This window comes from Arctopsyche grandis, chromosome 13, assembly GCF_051622035.1.
Source record: "Arctopsyche grandis isolate Sample6627 chromosome 13, ASM5162203v2, whole genome shotgun sequence".
NCBI classification, from domain to species: domain Eukaryota; kingdom Metazoa; phylum Arthropoda; class Insecta; order Trichoptera; family Hydropsychidae; genus Arctopsyche; species Arctopsyche grandis.
In genome coordinates, this window is record NC_135367.1 from 1048100 (window position 1) to 1072424 (window position 24325).

General features: G+C 32.3%; 1 protein-coding gene across 1 annotated transcript in view; it reads left to right on the plus strand.

Annotated features, from left to right (window-relative positions):
• The window catches only part of SPR (G protein-coupled sex peptide receptor), a 299361-nt gene that overhangs the window by 67377 nt on the left and 207659 nt on the right, over positions 1 to 24325 (plus strand). Inside the window, exon 2 of the mRNA XM_077443796.1 lies at positions 13122 to 13174. The gene's annotated coding sequence lies outside the window, so the exon portion shown is untranslated. The remainder of the gene's footprint in view (positions 1 to 13121; positions 13175 to 24325) is intronic.

Genomic DNA, 24325 nt, shown 5'->3' on the forward strand with positions numbered 1-24325 from the left:
AATCTCCCAATAAATGACTGAGATGAAGCCCTATCTTCGACCTTGAATAAATGTAAGCGACATCAATATGCCAACGTAATTGTTTAAAATAATACAGAACCACCAGATATTCCGATGTGTTAGAAAGAAACAGCATGCGTTTTTCATTACCGTGCACATATAAGTTTACATAGTTTGAATTCCAATGCATTCACGTTTATATAAAAAGCGTTCCGTTCCATTGCACTCGAAAAAACATTTTTTTGTGCAGCACACTTCTGAAATCACCCCTACACATATACAGAGTGGAAAAATCGCGTGCGCCATTCATCGGCGCTTTTCCGGGTCCGGATCGATCGTGCAGCAGTAATTAAACGGGCCTCTCGATTCCGGAATCGTGGTCGGATTTGGCCGTTAACACGTGTTAACGCGAGTCGGCGTTAACCGGATTGAATTTTATCGACACTTTTTTTCCCCGCCAGATGGAAACGTAACGTTCATTAAATATTGTAGAGTGTGGTCGGTTACATGCTCCAATGTACATTCGATAAAGTAATTAAAACTTAACTAGAACATTCCCCAGTACGGATTGGGGCTAAAAAACAAACTTGTACGCTTTTCATACTATGTACGTACAATTTGTATTTTTACATTTTTATTTTTACATAGATATATACCAGGAAGGCTTGACAAGAAGTCCCCAATGCGCCTTCCTGGACAATTACAAACAAACAATGCAGCATTTTATTATTACATAAATCACTGTATTTCCAGAGGCTGAAGAACATGAAATAACAATTAATTAACACTATGGCGGCCGCTGACTCATATTTGTATCATGTTGGGTGCACAACGCTTCCTGGCCGCTGATACATATATGATTCACGACTGCGCGAATATATTTTTGGTGCAGAATATATTTTTCAGCTGGTATATATTTAGAAAAACAAGATACATACATTATTGTATCATCGGCCACAAGCGATTGACGCAAACGTGATACAAAAATATATCAGCGGACTGAAACAGTTCGCGCAGTCGTAAATCATATATGTACCAGCGGCCACTAAGCGTTGTGCACCCAGCATGATACAAATATGAGTCAGCGGCCACCATTGTGTTAATTACAGAATTAATCCATTGAGACATCTATGGATTTTAGATTTGTACATAATTCTTACAAATTGTACACACAATAAATACAGATGATTTGTGACAACAGGAAAGATGATTTTTTGCCAATTTTGAGGAACCGTTTCAACAATGATCAGATAAAATTGGCAAATTCTGATAAGAAACGATCGATTTGGAATCATAAATACCACCAAATCTAACCAGCAGTAAAGCGGATCGAACCCACTGATCACTTGGTGCTAAACATACATGCTATCATTAAGCCACACTGCTGGCCATTGATAACTTCCACTAGATCTAAACTTCTACGATTTGGCAAAATTTTTGTCCAATATTATATCCCACAGTTTGTTTTCTACTCCTGTGGCACGTACTAATGTGATGGTCTCATCAACACTAGATGGCGATTGGAACGGATTTAATATGCTGATCTAGTTGAAACATTTTAAATGATAAATAATTTATTGGATATATTACGCTATCAATATTATCACACGACCCTCGCCTATCGCGATCCATATTGACGATTTTATTTTATTATTTTATTATACATCAATTAATCAAGCACACTCGTCTAACAGAATGCTCCAAAGCGAATGTGTTAAACAAATACATACATATGTACATAGAAGAAAAGAAATAGAGAAAAATAAATAAACATATAGGTTTGTATCGTGATAATCAGTAGATTGCTTAGTATCCTGATAATCCGGGCTGTTTTGAGATCCGTGATACTTATACATAAGTAACATATTTGTATTTATGATTACCGTTTATCGATAATGATGAATAATTATTTGGATATTTCATTTTTATCATTGTATGTGTATGCAAATTTTATTTTATTTATTTCCTTTATATATAATTTTTTTTATATGTATGTATATAAAAAAAAAATCTAGGTTTATAATTTTTTTATATATTTATATGTATGTGGGATTAAGTTTTATAGCCTAAAAGATGCATGTATTAGTTATTAGGTAGGAATGCGTCCGTTGAGAATGGTTGAGTTGTCATCTTCTCATGTGACATACGAAATATTACTTCGTTGTGGCTCTCCGTCAAATAAACAATGTTATAAACTACCTGCGGGTCTCATTTCACACCATCGTACACGTCTACAACTAAATCCTATATTTTTTAATATTTATGTATAAATATTAATTTTTTGTAAATAAATTAATTCAAAATTCAAGTGATACTTTGTATATAATATGACAATATATGTACTTTGTATATATGTATATTATATACAAAGTATCAAGTGATGAAGAATTGTGATCGTAAGAAATATCAGTCTCAATATCTTGACGGATACTACTAAGTACTCAGTATTTATCACTGATTCTATTTCAATTAAATTTTGTATTGATTAGTAAAATGTTTATATTATACTTGCTGAACCCGGCATGCGTTGCAATGCCACAATAACGCATGCAATTCCCGTTCCCGTTCCCATTTCCGTTCTCGTTCCCGTTCTCGTTCCCGTTCTCGTTCCCGTTCCCATTCCCATTTGTCGGAAAAACGCAGGCAGCGAACACATTTGAAATCATTCAATTATTTGTTTATTTTACCCTAACAACGCATGTCGCGACGTGAAAACATTTGAAATTATTGCGTTGTAATGCCACTAATTCCCATTTTTCCCGTTTCCGTTCCTGTTTTTGGCCGATTTTTTTTCACAGTACGCTACAATAAATCCTGAAAGTTCCATCATTCCATCGTATGCAATTCCTGTTCCCGTTCCCGTTTCTCGATGCGTTTCGATAAGTGAATGTTTCAATTTCAAATAAATACTTAATAATCAAATTAAATTAAAGTAAAGTATAGGAACAATTATAGTAAAGTATAGACAAACATTGATATATATATATACATATGTAGGATTGTTATGAGTGGTACGTAATATCTGGTTGGTATGAGTGGTACGTAACGTATTTGTACGTTGGCATACGTGCGCGCAAGATAGTTACCAACGTAAACATTTCCTTAACTACACACTGGCGCTTCATACTTTCGCGTCGATAGAATCGTAATTACGAATATTATTAGCAAGAGGTTTTATCCCGTTTTTTTTCACAGTAATCTTCCCGGACATGCATACAACAAATCCTGAAAGTTCCATCGTAATCAGTTCAGTGGTTTAGGAGCCTATTCGAGTCAGACAGACAAACATTGATTTTTATATACATATATAGATAATAGTCACATACGCTGTGAATTTAAAACAATCATTTAATTCATCAATACGTCACTACGGCCAGACATACAAAGCTCACCAATTTTACATAAATTTCTTCACGTTTCAAATTATATTGCATGTGACGTGAATTTCAAACGCTCCACTTATCTTCTCCTCAAACGGTGGGGCGCACCCCCGTGTAACTTACCCCTCCCCTATCTGTACATTAAAGAGACTTGTGTTCGCATTAACCTAATCGCATTGTTCTCTCGTCTTGTTTGATGTCTCGTTCGCAAACCGGGCGCTAAATAATACCGTGCGTTATTTAATATACATCCATATGTATAATATATGTAATATACACGAACCGACAGACGGAACTCTCGCCGTAACACAATTACGACGTGCTACGTGTCTATATAAGACGAGAGTGACACGCGAATAATGGTGTTATGCGTTTGAGCGACGGATATATTGGACTCGAATGGCGATATTGTGTAAGCGTTTACATCAATTTATTGCTTTATGCCGAATTTCTTGATGATATTCAAATTTACTTTTATTTTCATTTTTTTTTTTTTTTTTTTTTTTGGTGTCAGAATAGGGATTCGTTGAAGTTTCGACAGATCGTGTTCGTTGTTTTAATCGATGGTGTCAGAAGGAGGTTGACTTTTGATGCGTGTGAAGTGTGAATGTATTCTATTGTCTGTGAATTCTGTGGTGTTTTTTTGTTTTGTTTTGTGTCTAGGGGAGGATTCGATTGATTGATTATATTTATTTACTTTTTCGAATTCGAATTCATTTTTATTTGTTGTTTTTACTTATTGATGGTATATTTCAGTGTCAGAATAAGGCTTTCTTGGTGTAATTTATTGAAATTTTGACACATGAAAATCGGTTCAAGTGTTTTGGAGTCAAAAAAAGATTTTTTTTTCAATTAATCATGCACACTCGCCTAACAGATTGCTCCAAAGCGGCAAGTATGCTAAACAGATTAAGAATCGAGAAATTATATATTACATATATTAAATACATAATTATTACATACATACAAATGTAAATCGAAACATTACCTGACATCTATGGTATGTACATACATATGTATCTATATATTAAGAGTTTTCCGTAGATTTCATTAAAAATGTTAATATTACATTTTTTTCTTATGAAAATGCTTAAATAATTTTGAATTTATCTTACATATGTAATTTCCACATATGTACTTACATAAAAACAAAACATTTCAATTTTTATTATTCTAAATAAAAAAAATACTACTCAGAACACCACAGAAGTAAAAATTCACTATTCGAAATCTAAATTAGCCAGCAGCATAGCTCGGACGTTAAGCTTCTGCTTACCGTCAAGAAGGTGCCGGGTTCTATCCCTGAATGAAAATGAATTTTTCAGAGTATGCTGTTGGTCAGACCTGGACTTGTGACTCCAGGTTGATCGTTTCCTATCAGAGTTTGCCAATTTTCTCTGATTTCATTGTTGAAACGGTTCCCGGAAAAAAAAAATTGGCTAAAAATCCTTCCTACCTACTATGTCACCATTATTTGAAATTTGATTGATGTACAATAAAAATTTATGTACAATTCATAGATGTCTCGTTAATTTGCGAGTTTTTTCAGTGTCTCGCAATTCAACGACTTATAATAAAAATGCTGCATTTGTATTTGTAATTGGCCAGGAAGGCGCATTGGGATTTACCTGTAAGGCCTTCCTGGTATATATGTAAAATAAAAATAAAATAAAATAAATACATACCAAGTTAATAATTAGTTCCAATGAACTTATTATTTCAATTAAATTATTATATTAGTAGTGTAATCACTACATTCACTAGAGCACATCTTTTGTAAAATAGATTTATTTATACTACATACATACAATGTAAATAAATTTTATATTTTTATTATTTATTTATACTACTATTTATTATACTATTATTTATACTACGTTTGTAAATAAATTTACTTAAAAAATACATTTTTTAAATTTCTTTACAAATTTGTATCCATTAAATTTCGTAGTAAAGTGATGATAATCTACAATAATATTAACCAGACATAATACAATATCCTGTTGATGAGAATCGTCAGCTATCATCGTGGTTTTAGATTTATTTGTTTATTTATTTATTATTTTGAGTATAAATATATAATATTTTGATCCGGACCTATCTACAACAACTCACAATTCACTATGCAAATAAACAAAAAAACGATTATAGTTACCGACAGTTCTATGTAAACATATTGCTGTTGAAAAATGATAAACAGATGGTTAATGAATAACAATTTACAATAATGTACATGTGATGTATTGTTGGCAAATTCCATGAAAAGTATGTAAATATTAGTATGTACATATTAAAATAGTTTGCATTACGCTATGCAATATTGATGATGTACATACATACCTATAGTATCAGATGACCTCATCCGATTCAATTTATTCGAATGTATGTACATATGTATGTATATTTAATTCAAGTATACCTTTTTACACACACATATATATGTATGAATATAATAAACTAAAACCAATAGCTAAATTAAAATTAAATACACTGTAAATTAGTTGTTGACTAACGTTTAACGGACTATTTATGACTTTTCAGACCGTTTCATAACTTTACCTAATATACGTATTTATGTACATAAATATACGAATGAATATAATATTTGAATGAACTTAATTGCTTTATCTAACCTTTAGTAAAATATTTTTAAATCAAAGATTCTTAAATAGTTTTATCCACTCAAAAATTTGAATGGTTCCGTGATCAGTTATTGGAAAAAATCAATGTATTATTTTAATTTCATGCTGAAATTTAGCATTTCGTATATTTCATATAGGATTCTTGATTCCAATTTTGAAGTTTTAATTTGGTTGAAAGTTTCAATTCCTTTGTGCATCGAGACTTTTAAATCAGTTGAGTTAAAACTATTCAAAAAATATTTGTGTATAAAATTAGTCATACCTATTACGGTGTCCAGTCAAAATCGCGCGGAACAAAACCTCGGCGACGTAAGCGCGCCGACATAAGCGCGCGGTGTCAAAGCCGCGTAAAATAAAACTGCATGAGACAAAATCGCGCAAGTAAAAAGGGTATGGCGACAAGTCCACATAAACTATGGAATCAATATTGTCAATAAGTCAATATTGATATGTCATTAAAAAGGCAAATAGCATGCAATACCGGTGAATTTTGGAGTATGCATGTACGAGTATGTGCGTGAACAGGTTGGAAGAGAGACCGTGCACAACACGATTAATTGACTACACTGAGCAACAACAAAAAATTACCAGAGCGGAGAATAAACTTTACTTAGTTTGACCCACTGTTTTTGAATATGATAATGATTTTCGTTGGTTAGTGATCTTTTACGAGATATGCGTGATTTTTATAGTTTTTTGGCTTTTGCGGTCTTTAACTCAAAATCTAGTATTGATGTGCTCAAAGTGAGTATTGGAATCAATAGTCAGATGTTTTTTCTATTGATTGTGATTTTTTTTTGTTTTAAAATTCACAATCAATAGATTCACAATTCGAACGGGTTGGATTGCTAAGTGTATAATGTGCCACTTTTATTACGATTAACGTTACGTTCACGTGTGCCTATAAAATACCTTACATTATACATTTTTTTTTTTAACTTTCCATTATTTTTTTATTTTACAAAATCAATTAATCAAGCACACTCGTCTAACAGATTACTCAAAGCGACGAGTGTGCTAAAAAGATTAAGAAGTACAAAATGAAAAAATACAAGTTAAATAAACAAATTATATATACAAATATACAAATTAAATAAGGAAAGGATAACTAAATAAAACATGAAATCATGAAAAAATCATAATTAAAAACACTAACTCAACCTTTCTAAATGGTCGTGACCTCCATAACTTACGAAGTGGTGCAGAGAATGAAGAGAGACGTGACAAATGTCAATGGCACCATCCAGTGAATTTAAGAAACGGAGGCCGCGAGGAATGGGAGAATATCTAAATGTCACTGTTCTAGCCAAAGGAGTGTGAAAAAGGAGACGATGACGGGTCCATATCACACTCTCTGGAGCATGAAGGCCCAACTCAGTCAGGATAGACGGACAGGAGATACAGCCTCTAAATATGGAAAACAAGAACTTGATGAGGGCAACACTCCTCCTTTGGTCAAGAGAAGTGTAGCCGACCATACCCATGACGAATTTTGAAGGAAATAAGTATAGGTAAATCCCATATTGCTCCTTATAAAGCAGTCTGAGAAATCGTCTTTGGACAAGTTCAAGCTTCGCAGATAGAGACTTAGTGTAAGGATTCCAGATCATAGAGGCGTATTCCAAGATACTCCTAACTAGAGCATTGTACAGCAATCTCAAAACAGCGGGATTATAGTAGTGTCGAGAATTACGAAAGACAAACCCAAGCATTCGTGAGGCAGAGGAACACACAGAGTCGATATGAACAGAGAAATTTAGGTCACTCTGGAATGCAACCCCAAGCTCAACAGTTGAATCGATCCAGTTCAATAAAAAGTTACCAACAATATATGGAAAGGTACGATCGGGGGTGGATCTGGATCTGGAGTAACACATAACCTTGCACTTGGAGACATTAAGAGGCAAACAGTTGGTTAACGACCAATCATGAACGACATTATACTACATATAACTTTATTTTAATTTGTGTTTCAATTCCTTTTCGAAACCACCCATTGAAATCAACGGGTACAACACTAGTCACCATATTAAAAAAATCAGCCCAATTCCTTGAACAATTAAGGAGATAATTGAACCCAAAAACTTATAGGGTTTGAACCCAAAAACATAAGGAATGCTACCACTTTCGGCAAACCAAAATTACACAGACAAACATTCTAATACACACATATTTTAAACGTGACCGATTTTGAGAACAAATCAGTTGAAATTTCATAATTATAAAACTACAATGTAAAAAGGTTAAGCTCAAACAAGAAATTTGAGTACAAAAACAACAGGAAATTTCCCCCACATAAATTTTAATTAAATATTTTAACCAGGCGTCGCGTCGTTCCTCAATGTTGGAAGGGCGGGGGGGGGGAGGGTTTAGTAATTTTATATTAATTTGTTTCTCGTTTATTCCGCTATACACAGCGATAGTGTGTGTACACAGACTATTATCACGTTGTAAAAGCGAGGATATTGATAACTTAATCCGGGTCTCCATTATTCCATTAAGTGGGTGGCCGCACTCTAAGCGTTTATTAATATTCGCCGAGTTTGCCCCCGGTCCGAAAATACCGTGTCGACACACACAGATGGACGTACAGACAACCCCCTTTTCCCTCACATAAGTATTAATATATCCGTATAAATAATATATTATATGTGCAGGTGAATGTATGTACTTATGAAGCCGTGGCGCATATGAGGTTATCTGCACTTAAGTGGTGCCGTAAAAATATTATATATTTCGTACTAAAACGGCGATAAAATTCAATTTCGCTTATAATACTGACTTGCGTTTGTATTTGCATTTGGATAGCGGTTTGATTAGCTTTGTTGTGAAAGGGAAGGAATTTATTATATGTATGAATATTTGCCGATTGTCGGTTTGTGTCTGTTTGTACAATTCAGACGACGCACAGAGTGGTATTTGGTATTTTTCCAGAATATAGCTTTCTGTACTATTACATGCGAGTTATTAACAATTTTAAACAAACTTAAAATTGTTGATAGTTTTTCAGAATTCATCAAGTTTCGCAGAAGAGCACTTTGTAACAATTACTAGTTTTTTCTTCTAAATCTTTGAATTTTTGAATAAAAATCCTTTCGGTGCTTTCTCTTATTATATCGTGTAGATGCTTCCGGTTTATAGACATGAAAGAATCGTCAGATACTGGAATATAAATAAAGAATGAAAATAAGTAGAAAATTGTAGTTAAAAAACACGCTTAATTACACTGTTCGACAAATGACGATTTTTTATTTTGGTTCAGAGACGAGATATGACTTTTCTTATATATACATATGTATATCTATGCCCAGTAAACACGAATCTGGTAATAAAAAATGTTGATTGACTCGAGATTCAGAGATATATGTATTTTTCAATCGCCCGATTTTTCTATATCTTGGTGTTGTTCGGTCGATATCTCAAAATCTGTCGATTTCCTGTTCAAAATGAATATTGGAATCCATAGTCGGGTATTTTATCTTCCATTAGTAGTACTTTTCAGCTTTCAAATATCTCCAAGTAGTCATCCAGTTCAAATCAAAAGTCAAAAGTACGTATTTTCACTTGGGATTTTTTCCCACTGTTAATACTATTTTATATTGAGGATTTTCTATTAAAAGATGTTTATTGAGACAGTTTTCTGGCCACACTATTTTTTTTCCTTTAAAAGGGTTAATTGGGAGTGTGCTGAATTTTAAATCGGTAAAATTTCGAGCTAAAAACTCGTATTATTATTGACTTGTATTTACACGAATCTGAATTGAATTAATAGGGTTAATATATTAAATTGTCTTAATATGAGATCTAAATAAAATTCCACTTAGAAATATCATATTTCGACTATTCACGTGGATTAATAAGAAAAATTCGTTTATTTTAACAAAGTAAGCCAGTTATCAATAAGTGCATATCACATATATTTGATTTGGCTAAAATAAGCACAAAACGTTTAAAACCATCAATTTGTACAAAAAAGTAATGGAACCCTAAGTAAAAATAGTAGGATTTGGTAATTTTATTTTACAGGTCGTAACATGTAAAATAAAATTTATAATGATGAAATTTAGTTTAATCTAGTATATATATCTTATTCTTCAACGTCTATACGTCTAAGTTTTTCCATCAAAAACACTTTTAGCATAAATATAATCACAAAGAAAGTTGTTTAACAACAAAATGACATCGACAACATTTCGCTAGTGAGCTTAACCCAGGTAAGGACTCCACAGTGTAACGTCATATATATCTACCTGCTTTGAGACCCCAACATAAACTCAATTTGTGAAAATTTTGCTTGTTTATTTATAAATCGATTGTGATATTTTTTTATTATTCGACGTATTTATGTCAAATATTTTATATACATATAGTTACAGCTTTTTTAAACCAGCAGGTCATATGAGGGATAAATTTTATTCAATGACGTCATCATTAGCTTAATCAAACTGAATGTTATATTATATGTTTATGTTCAAATGAAATACTGCTATTTATTTTTTATACACCCGGAATGAATAAACCTGTATTTTTCATCACATCGTCCACCAGACTCAATTATAAAGTTGCAAATCGATATTTGAAATATTCATATCAAAATTTTAATCGCTTTTCCATACGTGGTACAAAATTTTCCAATAGTTTATCATTACTCCATGTTTTCCAAATATTGGCAACTCCAGCCACTAGATCTTATACCTACATACATATGTATCTAATATCCGTACAAGGCAGTGTGTATGTATACATATGTGTATGTACTTTTAGATATATGTGTGTGTATTCTTTCATTTAAATAATCTGCTACGTGAAACCTCTCCGGTAGAAAGTGTGGGAGTGAAGTTTTATTCCCCACTCCATGAAGATGTGACTAGCGTGAAAAAAATATTTTCCACGAGAAAATTTCTCAACGTATTTTCTACCGTATTTTTCTATAGGTGACCTCTGTCATATATCATCGGTCCACTTACCTATCATTTTGTTTTGATTGCGCTCATTTTATATATTCTAAAATTCTGTTTTCACTTCTGATAAATTATATTCTATCGATTTGTATTCGGTGTTAAAAACAACATTTATATAAATTTATTTGATATGTGAAAAATATGTGAATGTGCAAATTTTTCCTCTCACTTCGAAACGTATTCAAACCAATTGCCCACTGAGTTAATTTTAAAATAACATTTGGACGTATAAATTTGATTTAGAAGCTGGCTAAAAAGGAAATGAAAAAAAAATATATACATAATTTCAAAAATAATAATCTTTGAGGAAATTGGGTTTTTTCCATTACATTGATTTTTTATGTTTATTTATAATAAAAAAAAGTATTTTTTTATGTTCAAGAACATTGAAATGTATATTCAATATATTTAAAGTGATTTTGGAACAATGATTGGTAGGGTTTCTGATTTCCCGGACTTTTTCAATTCCTGGGACACGGGACCGAGCCCGGGATCGTTTCCGGGATACCCGGGATCGTTCCCGGGATACCCGGGATCCCAAGACAATTTTTTTTCAATTTAATATATTTTTTATTATTAAAAAAATATATTTTATTTTCAAAATATAAAAAAAAGGAAACAAAACATAATATATCTATTAACTGGAAAAAATGTAATTATAAAAGTAAGCTTATTTAGAGTAGCTTCTTGACAATACTAAAATATTTAAATGAGAATCAGAAAGCCTATGTATTTCTAGATTTGATACAAAAATTTCCAGCAATGGAAAAAACTATTTCAGTTTCGGTCGAATTTGTTTTTATTGTTAAAAGGCAAGAAAACATTTTTTTTAAATTATCGGTTTTTTCTCTTGTCAGCATGTATATTTTAATTTATTTTTTAAAGTTGAGGCTATTTTTATTTACGTTATTTTGTACATTTGTCTTTATCTAATTCTTCATCTTCATCCGAATCTAAAAGAGTTTCTTCCATTGTGGAATCGTCAATACAAGAAGAATATTATGAATACTTGCTTCATAATAGTTTCACCGTAAGATGTATACTCGCTTTTATTACAACAATTAAAAACGTTTCTTTCGGTATATAATTAGAATTATTTAAAATCAGTTTTAGGCTTCTTCTTTCTTCGATATTAATTTTCAATTTTCGGAATAATTCATCGGTAAGTTCAAGTCCTTCGGTATTGAGATTTTTCAAAAATAGAATTACAAGAAACGATTTTGGCCAAACGCTCATAAAATTTCCACGTTCGGAGAATGCGCTGTACTTACTGCTAAACAAAAAACCTTTGAGAATATTTTACGAATCTACATACGTGCAATTGATTTATTATTTCCCTTCGTGCAGTCGTGAAAATGTTGTATATTTTCAAGATTTTTTTAAATCCTATTCCCGGGATTTGGGTTAAGAATTCCCGGGACACGGGACAACAAAAATTCTGTGAATTCCAGGGAATGTCTGTCCCGGGTCGACCCGGGTCAGAAACCATAATTGGTATAAACCGTCAATATAATAATATGATAAGATCGAAAAAAGTTGAATTTAATAATGGAATTCAAATTTTATTAACGTAGTAAAAAGTTCGGAAAATTGATTTGTTTCATATTAGCATGTTTTTGCATAAATTTCGTTTTAAATTATGTTTGTTTTGCACCATTGTCATATTTTCATTCCATTATGTTCGTTAACCAATTAAAATTGATTGCTCTGTCCAATGAACGCCAACAAATCAACGGTAATGTGCACCGAATAAATTCAAACGAAAATAAATGGTGAAAATTTTGCGATTCATTTTCATATTGTAATCGTTCTTGAATTTCAACGTGAAAAGTTATTCTAAAGTTTCCCCTTCGGATGGGGTTGACAACTGACTTTTCAATTAAAAATACACTCAAGTGCCTTTTCAATCACAATTTAGCGTGTTGAAAATTGAGGCAGACAGGCAAACAAAGACAATTAAGGTCGCAAAAGCGCCATCGGAAAAGCGCCCGCCGTCGAATTTTCCGATTCAATTTGACTTTCTTACAACTTTCGACTGCGCGTTAATTTATAATTTGATAACTTTTCATTCGCCCACCTTTGAATTTTCATTGTCACAACGCTTCCAAATTGAAAACGGTGTTTTTCGTTTGTTGCAGGAAGCTGACATTCACTGGAGGCTGTCAACGGTAATTGGAAAGAAACCGCATCGGTGAGTTGTTTAAAACATCATATATTTATTTACACTGTATGTACCTACATAAATATCACATATGTATATAATCAACGACATGAGCAAGATATGTCTAGGATAAATACCTATAATATAACTGATTACGAAATGATTCAAAATTGTATAATGTAAGATTGGAGAATATAATGTAATAGTATTTTAATCATATGTAATCGGTAGAGACACGTATTTTGAACATCTATTTTTGTCAATTTTAGCATTTTAGCATTTTAGGGAATTAAAAATGTTCAATTTAGCATATATTTTTATGGAGAGTTTAATTTTAAATAATAAACAGTTTCGATGAATTTTAATAAAATTTATATACATATACAAAATTTAAAGACAACACAACAATTAAAAAATAGTAGAAAAATTCAAAAATGTTTTGTAATTAAAATTACAAAGAAAAATATAATATAAATTCGTGCGACGATCGGTAACAATTAACATATATTGTTTTTACTAAAATACCTTTCAGCATCCACACTATTGACGGGACATCAAATAGATTTTAGAGCTTCGCAACCAAACTCTTCATATTTAATTTTTGTTGCCATCAATAATAGCAATATATCCGGCGTGGATTCACTTTTTATATTCTCTATTAATTGTCTAGAAAACATTGAGCCTTTGTTAATACATTAAATAATGGCAGGCTTCTAAAAAACAAAACCGTTTCTTTAACATTAATATTAGATTTTGTACCTGCCACAGATGGATTGAATAGTTTATTCAATGTTTGGAGGAATAGATTTGTCTCATTTAGTCTTGAATGCGATTCTAGTTTTAAGACGCTTTTTTGGGCAGCCTTTTGGATGCACAGCTCCAACTGTCTTATTTTTTTTACTTACAAGAAGTAGACAAAAGCAGTTGCTTGGTTTCGACAGGAAAAACACTGTCTATGGTAAACTGCAAGCTCTGTTTTATCCCCTCAATTTCTTCACATAATAAATGGGCAATGGGATAGAAAGATCCTTCTAAATTGTCTATCATTTTTATAAATTTTATGCAAATTTCACTTTTGTTTGTTATTTTAGCATATATTCGCATAATTTACGAATTTAACATCTATTAGCATTTATTCCGAATTTTAGCATCTATAAAGCATTAATGGCAAAATTCCCAAAATACGTGTCTCTAGTAATTGGAAATAAGATAATTTTATGTTGGTTCATAAAATATTTGCGTTTTAATAAAAACTTCCAACATAAATTTTGGATCGCGTGTAGGAATACTTAGGAATACACACCGTGAATCCTTTATTTCGAGATATGTATATTGAAGTTTCACTTTGAATGGAAAACTGTATGAATAAAAACAATATTTCCGTCTGTCTATTCATTGCGTCACATTGAAATTACACCACCGTGGGTATATTATGGCGTAATATACCTAGCTTTTCAGCTCAGGTTGCGTTCTGTGTATGGTTTTTTACATTTATTGTTCAAGCACCTAGAAGTAGGCTCTACGAGGATCCCTAGCGACTATCCGCGAATGCAAAGCACCCATTGTTATTCATTGCCTATGTAGTTTGGGGTAGGAGCTCGGTTGCCGTCTGAAATTAGTCCATTGTCATCCAAGATTAATCCAGCACTTTCAGCTATCTCGCGGTTATTGTTCGCCAAAATAAAAGCTTCGCTCACATTGCTGGTGTCTTGCCCATTTTATGCTATGTACAATATATTAAATTTAATTCCCGCTCATACAAAAGGATTTTCCTATTGTAACAAACGGTACGCATTGTTGTGAATATTTTACGGCGTGGATTGTTCAAATGTGCTTGAAATCATTTGCCGTATGATGGATGGATTGATAGAATTAATAGAAGTGTGTGCATTTGCAGTGTATGCAGTGTGGTCGTGCTTTCCAATTATGTTCGTGATTGCATATTCAATTAGATCTATCTATGCATACGTACTTGTCTATAACGAATTTCATTATCTGAACAAATTAATAAAATACGCAAATAAATTTGTAGTATTCGTTTCGATTTTAATTTAATACTGACATTGCTATTAATTAAAAATAGTTCATACAAATTGGTGAAAATATTCTTAAAAAGCTTTCATTGTTCTAATAATCGTTTGTCATATAAAAAATGGGTCAGTTTCTTTTATTTTGAAAATAAAAGAAACTGACCTGAACAACTACGACAATTATGAAGTCATCTTAAAGCATCTTAAAGTTCAAAAATAAAATCAAGTCATCCAAAATCAAATGTATTTATACTGATGATAAGAAGAGAGATCTTTACAAGAATTCAAAGAAGAAAAAACAATAATTTTCTCCAAATCAAGTTTATATTTTTACGTAATATCAAAAGACCAAGCTTTGTTCGGCAAATATTATAAACTAGTGTTGTAGCCGTTGATTTCAACGGACGTTTTCGGAATGGAATTGATAAATGAATTAAAATATAGTTGATTGGCTGCATTACACGCTCACCGATCCAACCCGTTCACTCATTTGAAATGTTGAATGAATGAGTGTATGTGTGTGTGTGTGTCTTCATGGATGGATGTATGTGTGTACGCTCCCGCGCATGCTTAAGCGCATATGACGCTGACGTCTCCCGTCGCTCGACCTGACGTCACTCGGCTCTCAATATTAGGAGCATACATATGTCTGACGATCAGGTCCTCACTTCCCCACATCTCCGCGACATGATCATTGGTCAGAATGTATTGTCGTTGCTCTAATTGGTCAAACGGTTTAGTCCACGTGGACCACTTCACGCTGATTGGTTGTGCGCCTCATTCGCGTGTATTTATTTTATTAAATATCTCTAAGCACAAGATATACTCCTGTTATTCTTAAATTTTTTTTTTGAAATCTCCATAATGGTTGACGCGTCCGCCACATACCCGTATACCCACATACATCACGTCCGTTATTATATTTTATTTTATTTTTATTTTATTATAAATCAATTAATCAAGCACACTCATCTAACAGATAGCTCCAAAGCGACGAGTGTGCTAAAAATATTAAGAAAGAACAAAAAGAAAAAAGTACATGAAATATAAGTAAAAATACATAAATAAAGAAAAGAGAAATAAATAAACGTAACATAAAAATTCTTAACTGATCAAACTAACTCAACAGTTCTAATTGTTCATGCATGAAGACCCAACCCAGCCAGGATAGACGGACAGGAGATAAAGCCTCTAAATATGGAAAATAAGAACTTGATGAGGGCAACACTCCTCATATGTTCAAGAGAAGTGTAGCCGACCATACCCATGACGAATTTTGAAGGAAATAAATATGGGTAAATCCCATTTTGCTCCTTATAAAGCAGTCGAAGAAAGCGTCTTTGGATAAGTTCAAGTTTGATAGATAGAGATTTAGTGAAAGGATTCCAGATCATAGAGGCGTATTCCAAGATACTCATGCAACTAGAGCATTGTACAGCTGCCTCAAAATATTGGGATTATGGAAGTGTCAAGAATTACGAAAGACAAACCCAAGCATTCGTGAAGCAGAGCAACACACACAGTCAATATGATCAGAGAAATTTAGGTCACTCTGAAATGCAACCCCAAGATCAACAGTAGAATCGATCCAGTTCTATATATGTATGTATGTATTATGAGTGTTCTAATGATTAATGTTCAATTTTTACCAATTAAAAAGATAATTTAACTACTAAATGAGTTATCTCAAGTTTGAAACCCATTTTATTATAAATTTTAGGCAGGAATTAGGAGAAATGAAAAGATTCGACAAAATCATCTGTATGATTTTTGAGAATAGGATCAACCATCAAAGTTCTTATTTATTGGAGTGGAATTATTTTGATTAATTTATTCATTATGAATTATTAAAACCTTCCCAGATTGTTACAGCAAAAATTTATTATTCAAAATTGAAAGCGAAGAAGAAAAGCGATTAGTTTTGAATGAAATTCATAACTAAAAGCTCAAATGTAAATACCAATTGTTTACCTAACAATAAACAAAGAAGCTTTAATATATGTATGTATACAAAAAGTAGCAAACATTACACCGGATTCTTTGGTAGCTACATATAAACTGAAGGTCTTTAATATCATAAAAATATTATAGCAAACTCGGAAGAAGTTTTATGATGCCAATTTATCAAAAAACGCAAATTTCAAGGTTGTCGGGCTTCTCTTACTCTGAAGGAAGTAAACTAGAACGCGATACTTAAACACATTTCCGTATATGTATATGTAAAACGAGAGCTAATCTAAATCGTGTTTACTTGTAGTAAAAAGGTCAATGATTACAATATGCTACCTTGTTCAAATTTGAGTTTTATCAATGTCCCAGTCTATAATTTATGGCGGATTTGGGTCGTCCACTAACTACGTGAATGTCAAATAGACGGCGAATGAATAATTAAAATTCACCTCTAACACACACACACATATACACATGCATGTTTCCGTCACTCTCGGCCGACACTCTCCCCTCGTTTAGCCCGTGTCGGTGTGGACAGGCGAGATTGATGACACGTGGAAAACGGAAAATGGGAAAATTCGACGTCCGAACGAACGGGCTCGTGGAAAAGTTTCCGGACGATTCGCGATAAGCTCAGCTCGTTATGTAAAAATACGTTGGCATTGGTGTTCCCGTGCCTACGACAATGTGCTTAAAGCACTCCTTATTATCGCCACGATGATAAACGAGCCTTTATAAGCGCGAGGCTCCGTGTGTTGATTATCATCTCATGCGCGCGTCTCTGCGATCAAATCCCGGCCCATTTGCATAAATCATCTATTATGACGAAAACACTGTGCGAATACAAAACGCTTTAGCGAATCTTGGATAGTGGTGCGCAAACTTTATTTTGGTTCGACTTCAATGAAGAATTTATATGTGACTTAAATTTTAAAATCAGAGTATGATAGGAAGAGTGGGTGATGCTTTAGTAAAGATCAAAAAGAAGAAAACAGTGTTGAAAATATATATAGAAAAATAATACAGCGAGGAAGAGTATACGCAGTGAGAAGAACCATAGCAGGTTCACAACGGAATCCATCAGGAGTACCTTAAGGTTCACATTTAGGACTCCTCTTATTAATTGTTTTCATTAAAGATCTTGTCTTGTGTCTGTTTTAAATAGGTTGTAACCAACCTATGAATACTTAAAATTAGTATTTTTAATCGCAGAAACAAAATCTTTTAATCTGATAGGTGAATACTATAATACATGTATGTATGTATATAAAAACGGTCGCGATGTATGTTTGTGGTTATGTATGTATATGGCGGATGAACGGACAAGAGATTTAAAAAAAAACATATTTTAGAATACCAGGAGTATACATACGTTATGCATAGGGATGTGGCGTGAAGACCGATCGTGTCGAGGAGACGCGGGGAAGCGGGATAAAGTGAAAGTAGGGAGGTGTGGATCGGCTGAAATGTGCTCTTGATATTGAGCGTCTGAGTTGGATTGGGTGGCGTCATCGTCAGATGCTCGGGATCGTACACACATCCACGAAGACACACACACACACACATATTCATTAATCAATTCGACCACCCGTTGAAATCAACGGGTGGTCATATTATATCATACCTCATACTATACGAGTCATAAATATGTACGTAGAGATTTAAAGCTTAAAAAACTAAGCAATGTTAAATCAAAACAATATTTTTACAGCTTTTATATACAAATGTATATTTGAATTTAGCTCAAATTTCACAGGTTGAGAGTCGATGGCTTTCAGAAATACCCATATTCAGGACGCTCGCATTCATATGCTGATTATAACATGTGTACTATATTATTTATTACACAGCACCGGGTTATAAATTGTTGAAAAATATGCTTACCAGCTTTTTTGCTTTTTATTATTATTATTTTATATGTGTATAATGTAATATTCGAGTGCGAAATGAGACGCGCTTATCGGAAAGGATGCTCGCCACACTTTTGCCGGTAACGATCTCATTTTTTATTATCGTAATAATGTCACTTTCGGCGAAAATTTATTAAAAATTCAGTGAAATTTCCGACAGTACTCTGCATTAACCTATGTACTGTAAAATGGACAAGTAAGTAAGTGTGGCGCTTTGGATTCATAAATGTAAATTTACATATATATTATTGAATATGTACATATGTACATATTATATATTCCAATCGAAATTTCAAATCGTATGAATTTAAATGGAAAATTTTTCCATTTGCATATATGTATAACCAAATTTATAAATAAATTTGTATCGAATTTCATTAATCCTGCAATAAATAATATATTAATTCCTTTACACCGGATTATAAACAGATTTCAGTTTGTTGGAAATTTTGTTTTGTTTGTGGGAGATTATTACTAAGATTTATTATAGCACTTTAAAATGTTAACAATAAATGAAGTAATCAACAAAGAAAACAGGCCAAACTTTATTACCGAATCAATTGACAAATAATTTCAGTGGAATTCAACCAATTTCTTACTAAGTTAGTGAATTTTATCAAATTTGCACCGTTGAAACCAGTTTTGTTCGTTTAAGTAAATTTGATTCGAAACATCAAAAAGAGATATTCTTAAGTTTAAAACTTGCTTGATATTAAACATTAGAATTTGAATTGCTGGCTTTAATGTGATATTCATTGCTAAAACGTTTCTCTTCAGGTTTCAAAGTTCACACTTGCCTTTTGCGATACATAATTATAGTACTCAGAGCTTCACGGATGCGTAAAGCTCTTAAAATAAAATGTATTACCATTCCGTTAAATAATTTAAAATTTCAAAACTCATCTCCAGCGAACGATAAATAAATAATATATAACAATAAAAATTAAATCGGCACATTTCCCCAGTCCATGTAATGGCATTAAGTGATATAAAAGCGCCAACAATCAAGTGGAAATTCGTCTTTCGAGGAAATGAGTCCAGAACGTGATTTGGGTATATAAACGAGGTCCGGGAAGGGAAAAGAAAAGGGCGAAAAAGGGAACGAATGTCGTAGTGGAAATAAAATGAGTAAATGAAAGCTGTGATAAAGTTAAAAAAAAAATCATTCATTTTCCTCTCGCCCTCTGGAAATATGATTATTCGATACAAAGGACGTCGAAATTTATTCGCATTGAAAACGAGAAGGCTTAAATTGATTCAATCCTCTCACTCCGAGATAATATAATACAAATTTTGCCTTGTTTTTCCAATCAACGTGTTCCATTTTTCCGTCTCGGTTGGGATTCCGCGAAATGAATTTTCCGTGGTTGATGTTTGTGCACGCGATCGAACGATTGCATGAAAAAACGTTAAAACCACTGAAACGGATGCGAAAATTTATCTACTTTTGATGGCCAATAAATGACACATGACTCATGGAGTTTGTGAAAACAAATGACATGGTTTTAAATTCACCGTTATCGTATCCCATCATTTCACACATCTGAGTTGTATTTTCAGTACGATAATGGCTAAATCCAACTGATTTTCTGAAATGATAAAAAATGCATTACATTATTTTTTATTTCAATTTGAATATCTCTTCTAAAAAATCTCGTTCTATAAAATTCTAGGTATTCAATTTTATTATTCGAAAACTATTATTTTATTTATATTTAAAAAAAATATAAAACGAATCTAAAATTGTTATTTGAATTTTAAAAAATCATTTAAAATAACCGACTTGACCACCATTCCATAGTTGAAAAAAAAGTAGAAAAATATGAATTTTGTATTACTATATATATATAGGATATAATTATTATATTATTTTATTATTATATTTGTGTTTTGCTAATGTCTTCCTAATTTATTACATATTTGCTTAATTTGAATATAATTATTATTATTAGTTTATTGTTTATAGCCAGCAGCATAGCTCGGTCGTTAAGCTTCTGCTTAACGTCGAGAGGCGCCGGGTTCGATCCCATGAGCTAACCTCGATTGAAAAGTATATCTGTAGTACTGCTGGTCAGACCTGGATATTTGAGATTCCAGGTTAATCGTTTCCTATCAGATTTTACCAATTTTCTCTGATTTCATTGTTGAAACGGTTCCCGGTAAAATTGGCTAAATATCCTTCTTACCTACTATGTCACCACTATTTGAGATTGATTGATGTACAATAAAATGTATGTACAATTCATGGATGTCTCGTTAATTTGCGAGTTTTTCAGTGTCTCGTAATTCAGCGACTTGTATAATAAAAAAAAATGCTGCAATATTTGTAATTGGCCAGGAAGGCGCATTGGGGTTACCTTCCTGGTATAATTTACATATATGTAAAAAAAAATAAAAACTATAATCTAGGTTTTTATTTTAATATTATTAATATTATTATCTTACGACTATCATTGGTACTATTTTATTGTTTAATTTTTTATTTATAATGTTTAAATTTTTCTAAATCAATTTTGAAATCAATAAAACTGTAAATTTTCCTAACAAAATAAATAAATAAATAATATATGAAAACACAAACGCGATGTATGTATATTTGTGGGTATATATGTGGCGGACGCTTCGAGAAGTATAGAGATTTCAAAAAGACAAATTTTAGAATACCAAGAGTTATGCATAGGAGTATGGCGTGACGACCGATTGTATCGAGGAGACGTGGCGAAGCGGGGATGTGGGGTAGCGGTGAAGTGGGGGGGGAGATAAAGCGTCTGACGTGTGCTCCTGATATTGAGCGCGCCTAACTTGGAACGGGTGTAGTCAGCGTCAGGTGCACTGCGTGGGAGCGTACACACATACACACATCTACGAAGACACACTTCATTCATGCATCATTTCGACGCAGCCGAACGACGCATTGATATGCGCATGCGCCTATAAATGACCTTTCACGATATTTATATATAACATATAACTTTATTTTAATTTATTTTATTTTTTATTTTATTTAAATAGGCACACATACAGAATAAAATATAAAAAGAAAGTTGTATAATGAGACAAAAAATAATAATAAACATAAATAAAAATATAATATTCCATTTACAGTGAGCACCACATGGTGATATAAAAAAGTAAAATTACAAAAACATCAAGATTTTAAAAAAAAGAAAAGAAACAGATAAAGAAAAAGATACAGATAAAGTAAAAAAGAAAAAGAAAGACTATAAGGGTGAAGAAGCAAATCAACCACATATTATTTTCTTCACCTTTGTCCTAAAAATACTAAAAGAGTCTCTAAAGAGGTCAGGACAATCATCTAAGCTATCGTAAATACGGCATATACGAACGATTGCACTATTGAAAGAGGTGTTGCTTTGACAAATAGGTGGATAAAAAAGATTTGTGCATCTGGTGAATCGGGCATTAACGTTAAAATTAATCTCGCTTAAAACAGACGTGTCAAGAATACCATTAGCAATCTTATATAAAATTAACAAATCAGAAACCCTTCTACGCTGAGACAAACTTGCAATATGGAAAAAAGAAAGTCTGTCATTATAAGATGGTAACAGTTTTTTAAGACCAGTCTTATAGGATAAATGGCGCAGAAAACGCTTCTGGATTGTTTCTAAGTGCTCAATGTGAGTTTGGTAATAGGGAGACCATATGATTGAGGCATACTCCATATTACTACGAACTAAACTGTAATAGAGTAGAATCAGAGTATGGGGATTCTTAAAGGGCTTCGCAACTCGGCAAATAAATCCCAATAGTTTATAAGATTTAGTAACAATATGATTAATATGTTCATTAAATGATAGTTTGGAATCTATAAGTATACCTAAGTCTCTGGCACAATTTTTTGCTGTAAGATCTACGTTATTAATATTGTAAGTAAAGTCAATTAGGTTACGATTTCTGGAAAGTGTCATTGAGAAGCATTTAGAAATATTGAGATGCATAAGGTTTACATTACACCATTCAGATATTATATCAATGTCGGATTGTAATTTTAAGCAATCCGACTCACTATTGATAGGATGGAAAACCTTAAGATCATCGGCATAAAGTAAGCATTGACACTTCAGTAGGGGGATTAGGTCATTAATAAAAATAATAAACAGAAGTGGTCCAAGGTGAGAACCTTGAGGAACTCCTGAAAGGATTATTTTAGGGGCAGATGAGAAACCCTTAATTGTAACCAATTGACTTCTCAAATTAAGATAAGAAGTTAACCATCTAAGTAAATTTCCATGAATTCCAAATTTAGATAATTTACGAATTAGCAAACCGTGATTAACCTTGTCAAAAGCCTTTTGAAAGTCTGTATATATAACATCTACTTGTGTACGAGTATTAAGATATTTATAAATTGTGGTAGTGAATTCAATAAGATTAGAAACGGTTGATTTTTTTTTTAACAAATCCATGTTGTTCCTGTGCAATTTTAGGCACTACATGAGAATAAATATGATTATAAGTTAAACATTCAAAAATTTTAGCAAAACAGGATAAGATACTTATTGGTCTATAGTTATTACAAAGTGATTTATCGCCAGACTTGAAAATAGGTACAATATTGGCTAGTTTCCATTTAGAAGGGAATACACCAGCAGATAAAGAATTGTTAAAAATTATAAATAAGGGTTCTACAAGTTCCAAATAACAAGTTTTAATAAAGTATGGAGGTATGCCGTCAGGTCCAGCACCCTTATTTACATCTAAATTTAATAGGACATAAGTAATCTCCTTTTTTTCAACATATATTTTATCAAGGCAGTACGAGCAATTGTCAATGTGAGCGTCCACATATGAAAGGGAGCAATCATCATTGTTATGCACAGATGAAAAATATTCAGAAAACAATTCACACATATCTAAGCCGGATGAGGCACAAATGTTATTAAATCTTAAAGTTTCGGGCAAAGAATTACCAAATTACTTTGGAAACAAATTGATACACTAATTAATTAGTGTATCAATTTGTTTCCAAAGCCAGCCGTTGAAATCAATGGGCAAAACAGTGGTTATTTATAATATGATACTTCCATACATATATTTGTATACCAAATTTAGCGGTTCCAAATTGAAAATTAGTTTTAAATAGCAGACACATACAAAAACAATTAATTTTCATATACATATTTGCATAAATATACACGTATATATTTATAAATGTATGTTTGTAGAAAACGACTTGGTTTACTACCTTTTATATGTTTATAAAAAAGTTTAAAAACGTTATCTTAAGTTTTACTCCAAGAATTTTTATTTACATTTTATTACATTTA